We start from the raw sequence: 11,582 nt of genomic DNA, 5'->3' as shown, positions 1-11,582 counted from the left end.
TCCTACCAGAGGATGGGCATAAATCCATTAATTATGAAATCAAGACACCGAGCTTTAGCATTTGGAGCTTTGCTTTGATGCCTGGAGCAGGCTTAGCTAGAAACAGGGGCCAGAAAAAGTGAAAAAGATAAAAGTGGATATATTTAGTGAAGGACCTTCAGGTACATTAAGGGGGGATGAGGCCTCCCAAGGGGCTACACCCAGCATGGGCCATGGTCATGAGTTTTTCAGACTGTGAAAATTTGTATTTTATGATTGGCTTTTTGCAAATGCTAAAATGAATATTGTATGTGTTCTGTTAGAAAGTTAGGCTGTACTAATTCTCTTAAGTAGTGTGTTTAATATAGTTTTAGGTTATAACAAAATGTTAAAATAGAAACTATGCTATGTAAGATACTTTTTTTCTAAAGAAAAGACACACTGAGATAGCAGCCACAGCACACCTAAAGCTTTCAGAAAAAGAGAATTTATTGCTCCCCTATCAGAAGAAATGAACTTCTTCCTGCCTCACTCATCCCTGAAAACACTGTTAGGATTAAGAGGAAGAAGCTGGCACTGACCACCCAGAATCCTGTGTTGGAATGGAATTTATGCATCATGTATGAGGTGTATGAATATGCAACAGGCTGTTGCTTTTAAGGGTTAATCCTCTGTTAACGTGGGTCCTTTTTCAGGCTTATTTTGCCCAGAAAAGGTACCCAGACTGTCCATAACTCTTTTTTTAAATTGTCTCCTATTGTCCTAATCCAAATTGTCCAAATCCCTATTACTCTAATTATATTACTATTTTTATAACCATTTTATTACTGTTAAACTTTTAGAATTTTAAAAACAAGTGACTGGCGTTTTTCACAAGACAAGTATAAGTTTGGTCCATTTCCATATCAGGGGTTAATCTCCAATTACAGCTTCAGGTAATGAAGGCATTTACCCCTAAATTCACTTTTGTTTGTACTTTTTGGGGTCTGAGGCAGTTGGGTGTCCTTGGTTCTCAGGCTTAGAAGGATTGTTTTGTCTAAGATGTGAAGGGAGCTTAGTAACAACCTGTATGGAGTTCAGAGTCATTTTGAACTAATGCACTACAGGATCTGAAATATGAAAAAGCTCAGATCTCGAGGGCCAGCTGGCCTCTGCTTAAAGGGAGAGAGGAGAAGTTCAGCTCAGAGCTGCATGGCAGGGCCCAGGAGCCTGCCTGGTGTTTCCTTCCTGTAGGAGTGTCAGGGGCTGGGATGGTGGGGATGGATGGAGAGGAGAGATCTCTGCAGCCAGGTGTGGAATTTGGGGTTTATTGCAGAGGGCCTGGGGGCAGGGCCCTGCTGGGAGCTGCCAGACACAGCTCAGAGCAGGAGAGAGGAGAGTGGGAATGAGGATGGGAGGGTAAGAGAGTTAGAGAGAGAAGTTCTTGTTACAATACCCTAAATCTTCTTCTGTGCTGAATATTCTATTTCTCACTCACCAATCTATCCAAGACACAAATCCTACAGCATTTACACACAGCCCATAAGAATCATTACATTGTCACACTGTGTTACATTTTAAAACCTAAAAATTCCTCTTTTGGCCCCTTCTGCCAAGCCAGCAGGGTCTGCTCTGCCCCTTGGAGCTGTCTGCAGGCAGAGGGTGTTGTTCCATCCAAAGGGGATTCCCTTCAGCTGGCCATGCCATTGTTCTCCAGTCATTCAGTAACTAAGATATCTCAAAGCTGCTTTCGTTTCAGTCTCACTGACAGTTTCTATATTCCCAAAATCTTTTGCCAGGCAATCATATTTATAAGGCTTTCCTGTCTCATCTTCCCCAACACCTCCCTTGGCTGTGGGTGAGCAGAGGTGTGCCCTGGGCGATGGGAAGGGAGGAAGGGGAGCAGCTGGAGCAGTCCCTGGTGGCCCTGCTGCCATGGTCCTGCTCAGCCCAGAGTCTTCCTCTGGGATTTTCCAGGATGAGCAGGGCAGAGCTGGTGTGGCAGGACAGTCTGCCTCATGCCTTGGGAGATCCACCCAGTGATGCTGTCAGACCTCTCTGGGAAGGAAGGATGTGGAAATTCCCTGTTGCAAGGGTGAGAGCAGCTCTTCTTTGCCCAACAGTTTTCCTCAAAATAGCAAGGCTTTGCTCAGCTACATCTTTGGAACTTGCCAGAGGCACAAATAAAGTCAGAGCTCTTTGAAAAGCTGTGGTGTCATTGCTACAGTTCCAGCCCCAAAGCCTGATCCCACTGAGGCAGGAAAATCATCCCAGGGTAAGCTGTGCTTGCCAAACAAATGGTTTGTGGTTGCACATGTGGTGTTGGGTGGGTGTGTAAATGTCTTCTGGAAATTGGATTGGGATTTAGAAACTGGGGAAGGAGTAACAGATTTGCTCAACAGGACCTGCCTGGTGAATGAATATTGACCTGTGGTTTATGGCCATGGAGGGTCAGCAATCCCAGAATTGTTCATCTTGGAAAAGACCTCCAAGAACATCGAGTCCAGGCTGTGCCCAATCCCCACCATGTGACCAGCACTGATTGCCATGTTCAGGAATTCCTTGGACACCTCCGGGGATGGAGACTCCAAATCTCCCTGGGCAGCCCCTGCCAAGGCCTGAGCACCCTTTCCATGAGGAAATTCCTGCTGTGCCCACCCTGAGCCTGCCCTGGCCCAGCCTGAGCCGTTCCCTCTCCTCCTGTCCCTGTTCCCTGGAGCACAGCCCGACCCCCCTGGCTGTCCCCTCCTGGCAGGAGCTGTGCAGAGCCACAAGGGCCCCCTGAGCCTCCTCTGCTCCAGGCTGAGTCCCTGCCCAGCTCCCTCAGCCTCTCCTGGAGCTCCAGCCCCTTGGGGTCCCCTTGCCAGGAGGGCCCAGGACTGGGCACAGCACCCGAGGTGCCCCAGCAGTGCCCAGGAAGGGGGCAATGACTCTCCTGGTCCTGCTGGCCACTCTACTCATGATACAGGCCAGGATAGGATTGACCAAGTGGGACACACTGATGGCTCAAAGCTTTTAACTCATGTGAGAATTGGCTGCAGCCAATGGGTGAAGAAAAGATCCTTTTTCACCCTCCTTAGCCCATCTCCTCTATCAAAGAGTTATAAAAGGAACCATCCTGAAGGGCACCCACTGAGCTGCCCCATGTGTGAGGCAGTGAGAGCCCCAGGGACTGTGGTTCCAGATCTGCACACAGATGCTGCAGTTTTGCCCATGCTCTGACACCTTTTCTATTTTCTCACCACACAATCTGGCAGCAGACAGGAAGAGCCCCACTTCTAGAACAAAAGCTGTTTCACATCTCCTTGCTTTTGCTCCAGAGATTCCCCTGATTACCATACAGATGCCCCACTTCCTTTTCTTCACCCAGTGAAGTCATCTTGCTGAAGGGCCACGAGCAGTGCCCCTCTGGGAGGATCTCACTGCTGGGACAAGGGCAGAAGCTCTGGATTGTGTGATTCTGTGTGATTCCCCACCTGGCCGAGGTGCTGGATCCCCTCCCCTGCAGGCAGGGATGTGCCTCCCCATCCTGTCTGCAGGATGGACCCAGCCCTGCTGAGATGGTGCTGTGCCTCTGGGGTCCCCAGCACGGAATGCCGAGCCCCTTCCCCTCCTGGCAGTGCCCCAACTCTGAATTAATGACTTTATTCAAGGGGAGGGAGCTTTGTGCCAGCTGTTGAAAGGGGACAGCCCTGAGGGCTGGTGCAGGAGCCAAGCTCAGGCTCTGCTTCTGGGAAATGCTACAAACATCTTCCCTCCCCAGCAGGGTCTGGTTCAGCTCAGGAATGAGGGCCAGGGTGTGATTGCTGCCTCTGAGACCTCTGCAATCACCTGAGGAAGGGAGAGGGTCCTGGCAGAGTCAGCCCAGCACTGGCAGGCTCTGGGACAAGCCATGCTGGCACCCAAATTCCAGACTGCAGCTGCAGCCAGCCCTGCTCCTTTAGCTGGCACCATCAGCCAAACCTGCTACTGCAGGACACAGAATTCATTTTTCTCTCTGTTATTTTTTGTTTCTGTTTACAGAAGTAGCAATCCATGGTCTCGGTCCAATGGAGCCTGTTGTGAGAATTAGCAATTTGGTTAATCCCCATAAAGGCCTCTTTTGTGAATCATAAATGCTGTTCTGTTCCAGTGTTCTGAAGTTCTACAGAAATCCCAAAACACAGCAAGGTTTTACTCAATAATCTCCTCATTGTTGAGTAAATGGGGGTTTGTCATTCAAAAGCAGGGTACATATCTTTGGGGTTTGTTTTGTTTGTTTTTTTGAGGGGCTATTCATTCTTAGAAGTGAGACTTGGGCACCCTTAGAAAAGTAGGTGAGATTCAGTTGTGTCTAGAAACTAAAAAAGGAACTTGTGGAATTGAAAATTACTCAGATGAGACTGGAACAAAATTCTCTAAAGCCCTTAAAGGCTCAGGGAAATGTCTGAACCTTGTCCTTGCTTGAATAGGGTTTAATTTCACTGCTCTGGAAATGCCAGGGTTACTCATTTTCTGTGTGTACTCTGAATGCAATTAATGGTTTATATAAAAACCCCAACCCTACACATTTTTAACACACCATAAACTTTGACATGGGGACATGTCTGCCCTTCCCAGCTATGAATAGAGCACTTGGTGGGTGCTTATTAGAATAAAATAACACTCAGGAATAAATATGAATCCAATTAATTTTATTTTTTTGCTTTAAGACATAAAGAACATTTTAAAGAACTATCTATAAACTTAATTCCCCAAAGAAATGGCATCAAGTATAATAGATCTAAACTTTATACCGTGAATATTACAATTTCTCTTCCATAAAATTAAGACATCTCTATGTACAGTACCAATAAATATGCAGCAAACCTTTTCAGTGCCTTTTTTTTTGACGTTTTAATATAAAACTCTACAATCAATGGCAGAACATAAGGAGATTTGTGCAAGAATGAGAGCAGCTGGAAAGCTATTTCAGTTCATAATTCAGCAAAAAACCGAACATTGCTGACTTATGTTGCTTAATAAACTGGGTTATGATCTCCCAGGCAATGATTCCCATGTTGTTCTGAGGGATTTAACAATCAGGAAACGGGAATTTGGAAGTGTGACTGCAGAGTTCACACTCTGGGAGAGAATGCAGCCAGTGATGGCACCAGGACTCCCCAGGAAATGAAAGTGGAGCTCTCGTTTCCTTTGGGAGCCTGTCTGGATGCTGGGGGGGGATGGGGAACACATCCCTGCCCATCAGCTGGGGTTCTTCCAGGGCTGGACCTTCCTGGGAGGGAAAACCACTTCCAGTTTGTCTCAGCTCGTGCTGCATCCTCCATGGGGATAAAGCCTTGCCAGAGCAGGGTGTGCCCCCTGGGAACTTGTCCTGGACAGGGTGAGAGGGATCAATCCAGCTGTGGTTGGATCCCAGCCAGCAGGGAGAGTTGGGAATGCCCAGCTCCTGTGGGCAGTGCCCAGACTGCAGCATGGATTTCCTGCAGTGACTTTCCAGGGTGGGAAAAGTCACCCTCCCCTCAGGGTTGGTGCCCAGCTCTGTGTTTAACATGAAACCCTGCAGGAGCCCTCCCCACAGTGAGAGCAGTGGGGTTTTCCCTTTCACCAGCTGCTTGGGTCATCTTCACCCAGAAAAACACCACAAAAACCCCTCTCCAGCCTGGGAGAGAAGCACCTCAGTGATCCCCACCTTCCCTAGGACGTTCAGCCTCCCAGGGCTGTGCCTCTCTCCCCCTCCACTCTTGAGAGGGAGCCTGGATTTACTGAGAGCAGACACCTGGGGTGTGATTAAAGGAAGCCCAAATGCAGCACAATGCTCACACTCTGTGTTTAGACCACAAAGAACCTCAAGTTATTGCCCTAAATGTGCAAAGCACAGAGTAAAACGGCAGTGAAATTGAATTCTGCTCTGTTCAAGTTAATATAGAAAATAATAATAATAAAATTCTGTTTTTCTTTTGCTAAATGTGAGGTAGTTATCAGATTAAAAAGAAAAAAACACCCAGCATAACAGCAAGTAACATCTTTGTGGTGCCACAGGGGAAAGCAGCCCGATTCCCACTGTCTAATCAACTCCTGGCTGATCTACAGAGGCTGCTAACAAAACCTCTCAGGGATCTGCAAGTGGGTGGAAATCAGGGGAAACAAATGTCCTCCACCAGAGTATTCCAGTGAAAACCTTCCAGGAGGCAGAGCACAGAGCCCTTCCCCTGAAACCTCTTCTGAAGCAATTTAGATGCGATGCTCCGAGTTCAAGCCAGGAAAACAAAACAAATTTTGAGAATAAGAAATAATATGGCAGATGGGAGAATGTCTCTCAGTCCTGCTGGTGGAAGGAAGGGAATTTGCATTCTTGGCAGCAGAGGAATTGCAGATAACAGCAGCCAGGATGAGGAAGGAATACCCAGGGGATGCTGCTGCTCTGCTGGGAGGGTGAGGACAGCCAGGCTGGGGCTGGAACAGGGTTGGGGGTGCCCAGGGCTCTGCTGCCTTCACTTGGACTCTCATTCCTGCTTGGGTGGTGCCTGTCAGCCAGGAGCTGAGCAGCTGGGAACACAGAGTTCCCAAAATGCTGAGGTGTTTTTGGGCATGGTTTTTGCCTTGTGAAGTGCAAGTGTCTCTAAATTCCCAGGGGAAATTCTGGACCTGATTTCACCCTGCTGAGGGACCTCTAACTGCATCAAGTAATGATTATTCACACATTTACACACAACCAAACTGGTTTCTTACACTTCAGCATCAGCTGGCCACTCTTAATTGTGATTAGTGTTTTGGGAAGGGACTGGGATCAAAAGTGGTCACATTTGTTAAGTTGCATTTTTATTATCATAAAACTTAGGAAAATATAAAGAAGTTAAGTCAGTTCTTATGGTAAAGATACATCTCAGTGCTGAGGCACAAGACAAAAGACAATCCCTTCTAGAAATTCCCTTACAATAGCAAAATGCTATTACTGGTGTGTAACACCCACATCGGGGCAAAGATCCTTGACATTTTCTGATTCTTCTAAAGAACGAATTCTCTCCTCATTTCTCACCTGAAATGATGGGCCACTCACAAGACAAATAAAGCAAAGGACAGGGTGGTCAGTTGTGCCATAGAGGGGTGAAAAACCAAGATTCCTTCAAAATTCTGGAATATGGTGTTGAAATTTCCAAGCGAATTCCTGAATCTGTTGGGCTTGGTTGGGGACCCCCTTGGTAGAGAGGTTTGCTCATCACATCCCCTGCCAAAAATCATCTTAGCAGCATCTTTCTGGGTGATGTGTGCCACCCTTTGGACTCTGATCCTGCCAACACCCCTGTGCTGGACAGTCCCTGCAGTCACTCCTTGATCTGGAGGATTGCTCCAAACCATGATGGAGCTGAGGATGAACACAATTAAAACCTTCTACAACTTTTAATTTGAGGCATGCAGGTTTTACTCCTCCCATCCACCAAACAGGAGCTGGTTTTTACCATGATCCCCTTCAGCCACGTGCTCAGGGCTATGCTCAGCACAAATAAATGTTGGCAGGATAGGAGCTGCTTTCTTTATACCTTAATTAAAATTTACTCAATTTATTTCTGCGTGTGCATGGAAAGAAAGTTAATGCTTATTCATCAATATTCAGTTTTTAAGGGGAAAGGAAGTGGTAGGAACTCTGATGAATTTGGGTTGTGCTTAGTGTTAGTTTTTTGGGGATGAAAAGGATTAGGGAAGAAGCCAACTCCTAAGATCTAGACTATTTTGAGCAGTTGTTAAATAATAATAATAATTTGATACTTCTTCTTTCAGTGGTTTTGTTCTGAAAAGTGCTTTCAAGTTCTTTTTCCTAAGAAATGGAAGGGTCAAAACCTAAAATCATATGTTTAACCTCATTTAGCTCAAACTGCCTATTTCACATTTTTTTCTCCAGACTCCCATTTTTTTTTCCCTGATAATAGTTTTAGTTTCACACCCCCTCCCAAAATAAAGCACATGTTCAGCTTGATCACAGACTTTAAGGTCACTACTTCCCATGACCAGATCTCACCAGCTTCTCATTTAATTGAAAATGCTGATGCCTGGGCATTTTCACATCTCCAGAAACACTTTGCATTTTCTAGCTCAACAAACAAAAGTTTCTGAGAACGCTTGCGTCTGTATTTAACTTTAAAAACAAAATTAAAATCTGAGAATCCACAGTTTATTGGAGATATTTCCCTCTAAGCTTGACTTTGGTCTCACTAAAGTGGCTTCACTCTGACTTCATGCCTTTGACTTCTGTGGAGGAATATCTAATATAAAACAGGGCCAGAATCAGCCCCTGAACACTTATTTTATGTGCTGGTCACTGTTACAGTAACGTTATTAGCACTGAAAAGGGGGAAAAAAGGGAATATAGAGAATTTCCATGAGGATGCGTGTGGGGATCAATGTCCTGCACCACTTTAAAACAAGTAATGCCACGTATATTGTTTTATGTCCTATAAGATGGGTGCTAAATGAGCTCAAAGCTGGTGTGGGTAATGGGCTGCAAAAGCTCTAACTGGACTAAAATAAATATTTCTGTGGATTATGGAGAATCACACCTGGAATGGAGCTACAGCAGGGAACGTTTTGGTGCTGAAATTCATCTTTAGTGTGCCGTGGGCACAAATTCTGTGCCAGAAAAGGCTCATTATTGCCAGTGGAACTTCTGGGGACTTCTATGGAATATCCACCAAAAAACAACACGGAAAGGTGTGTGCATATCCCACATTCTGGCTCTCTGAATGCCAGGTGTTGCATTCCCCACTCCTCTGCCCCAGCCCTCACCATTCCCATCGTTCAGCACACCAGGGATGAGTGAGGATGCCTTGGGATACAGCTTCCCTGGAAATCTGCTGTCCCAGCCTGTCAGGATTGCCTTGTGCCCTCAGAACCATCAGCTCATTCCCAGAAAAGAGAAGCTTCCTGAATTCCTGTCATCATCCCAGAACAGGGAGAATTTCCCTTCCAATCTCCTCCAAGGATAAACCAATTTCACACTATTTTGTCCTTTGCAGGAGCTCTCCTGCCTAACTGCTGGGAATCACCTGTCTTGGAATGATGATTTCCAATCTTCCTTAATGAGGCTGACCACGTTGTTTCGTGTGCTGGTCACCTAAAGGGCTCTACATGTTCCAAAAGCTGCAGATTTTGTGTTTTCATGAGTTCAGATCCTGCTTTGGGCACCCAACCAAGTGATCAAAGTCTCAACGTGAGGTGTTGGGGGAACACTTCACAAAATTTGAGCTATGGAAACTCTCAGGGGTTCACTGGGAGTAATTTTGTCTAGAAGAGCCAAGAGTGGGGGATTTCACCAGATTTTGCCCTGGTGGAAGGGGTCCCTGAGCAGGAGGAAGAGCCCTGAAAAGGAGCTGGATCACCAGAACAAGGCTGAGGTCGTGTGTGCTAAGCACTGAAGGGATAACTGGGGAATAACTGCTCCAGACCCAGCTTAAAAAACTATTCTGGGCAGGTGGAGATAAAATAGGAATAAGGACTCAAAGATGGAAGTGATCTGGATCATAAAGACATAAGAGGATCCCTTGACTCCGAGTGTTTCCATCTGCCTGCAGGATAATTCAATTTACCTTCTCCAATCCAAACTTATTTTGAGATGTCACTTTTCTTTGTGGGCTGCAGAAATTGAGTGAAAAAAATGGCATTTGGACCAAGAAGTGTCCTTGCACCTAGTGGACAGGGCCAGGAGGGCAGGAGGGAGCAAGGGATCAAGAGGACAGCTGAGATGTAGATGTGGGGAAGGCAAAGGGTGAGTCAAAAAAGAGATGGGAAGCCAAACTGGGATGAGGTTTTGATGCAGGGAATTTGTCAAGCTCCCCAAATAGGCAGAGTTGTGCCAGGAGCCAACACTCAGTGATGAGACTCAATGAAAATCTGGAAGCAGGAAAAGAGGGCAGGGCAGGGTGGCAAATTCCTGGCTGTTGTGATGGGCCTAAAACAGGGAAGGACTGAAACTGTGGGATCCAGGAATTGCAGGATAGGGAAGAATGGGCAAAACCCCACCATTTTGGGATGATTTGCCATAAAAAGACCTGCCAGTTTTCATGTCAGCAGGAAGGTCCTCACACCAGGACATGAAGAGATCCTGGTGCTGCCTGGACCTCCCCTCCTCCTGCTCCTCTCCTCCCTTCCCAATCTCCCTGGCCTCTCTCCCTGCTCCAGCTGCTCCACTGCCTTCTGTTCAGCTCAGGCAGATCTTCCCAGAGCAATAAAAGGTCTCCTGGTGGGAAGGGCTTTGCCATGGACAAAGCTGCAGGATCTCCCAAGGCTTGTGCCCAGCACAAAGCCTGTGCCCAGCTCAGCTCTGCAGACACAGCCCCCCACCCCAGAGCTGCGGGTCCCCACCCCTGATGGGGGACCTGGGGCTCCACCAGGGCTTTGGGTGGAAACATCAGCTCAGGGACAAAGCCTTGCTGTCATTTCTGGGCAAGAAGTGGAGAAATGGAGATCCAAGGAGGGGAGGCAGGGGAGAGCTGCAGAGAGGGAGCCTGGTGGGTGGGGTGGGTGCTTGGCTGTGAGCCCTGGGGGCTGTTCAGGGTGTAAATCCAACCCGTGAGGGTCCTGAGGCACTGCTGGAGATGGGTTTGCTGCAGGAGGGCAGGGGAAAATGGGAACTTCCCTGAGAGGCAGAAAGGTCTGTGGAAATGAGTAAGGGCAAGGTGGGAAGTTAGACAGCCCTGAGCTCCACCAGGGTGGTGTCTTTGGGTCTTCTCACCAGTGTGGGGACAACTGGTGGCCAACCTTCACCCAGGGCAAGGCTGGGAGTCCCCTGGGGCCGGGGGCTGGAGCCCAAGCAGGGATTTCTTCAGTTGCATTTGCCTTGCATTAAATATAATGGAAAGCAAAACATTGCAGAGGTTTTCTCCCAAAATTTCGGTGGCTGATTTAAAAATGTGCAAAATTTTCCTCTGTGACTCTCTACCTTGGTTTTTTTTTTCGACTTTTTTTTGGGTTTTTTTCCCTGTTATCCTAAAGTTAGGACCTGGAGGGGACATTCCACTTTCATGCTGAAACAGAAAGTGTTTTGTGTGTTCTCTAGATTTTTTCCAGAATATTTTGAGGCTGTATATGGACTTAGAGAACTGTCAATGATTTTTTGGAAAAACCAAAAATCTCAAGTAGCTGCTGCAAAGCACAAGATATAATTTTAATCTACTTTACAGGGAAGTTGGAAGGGATTAATTAAGCAGTTAATAATTAACCTGAGCTTTATGTTAGTGCAAAGTACTGAGTAAATGTATTCATAAGGAAATTGTGAGAAGTAATTACCTTTTAGAAAGGAGAATCTGAAGAAGGGTCATGCAAAACTATACTGGAAGTGGTGGAGAAAGCTCAAAAACCCTTTTTTTTTTTTTTTTTTTGGAGTTGAGGAAATTGTGCATTGAAGGTGGAATTAGGGACATAGCCTAGCTCAATGTTCAAAAAGAAACTTCCTACCCACAGGTATCAAATGTTCCTCCTTAGCTTACAAAGTTTTGAAGAACTTTCAACTTTTGCTTTCAAAAATACATGGTTTTTCCCTCCAATATGAGTTTCATTTTTCTGTTTTGGCTTTGCTTTGTTTGTTTTTGGGGTTTTTGAGTTTTGTTTTTGGTTTCTGGTTGGTTTTTTTTTTTTTTTTGTATGTTTGTTAT

Source organism: Serinus canaria, chromosome 17, assembly GCF_022539315.1.
Source record: "Serinus canaria isolate serCan28SL12 chromosome 17, serCan2020, whole genome shotgun sequence".
Lineage (NCBI taxonomy): Eukaryota > Metazoa > Chordata > Aves > Passeriformes > Fringillidae > Serinus > Serinus canaria.
Note: the sequence above shows the minus strand (reverse complement) of the source record.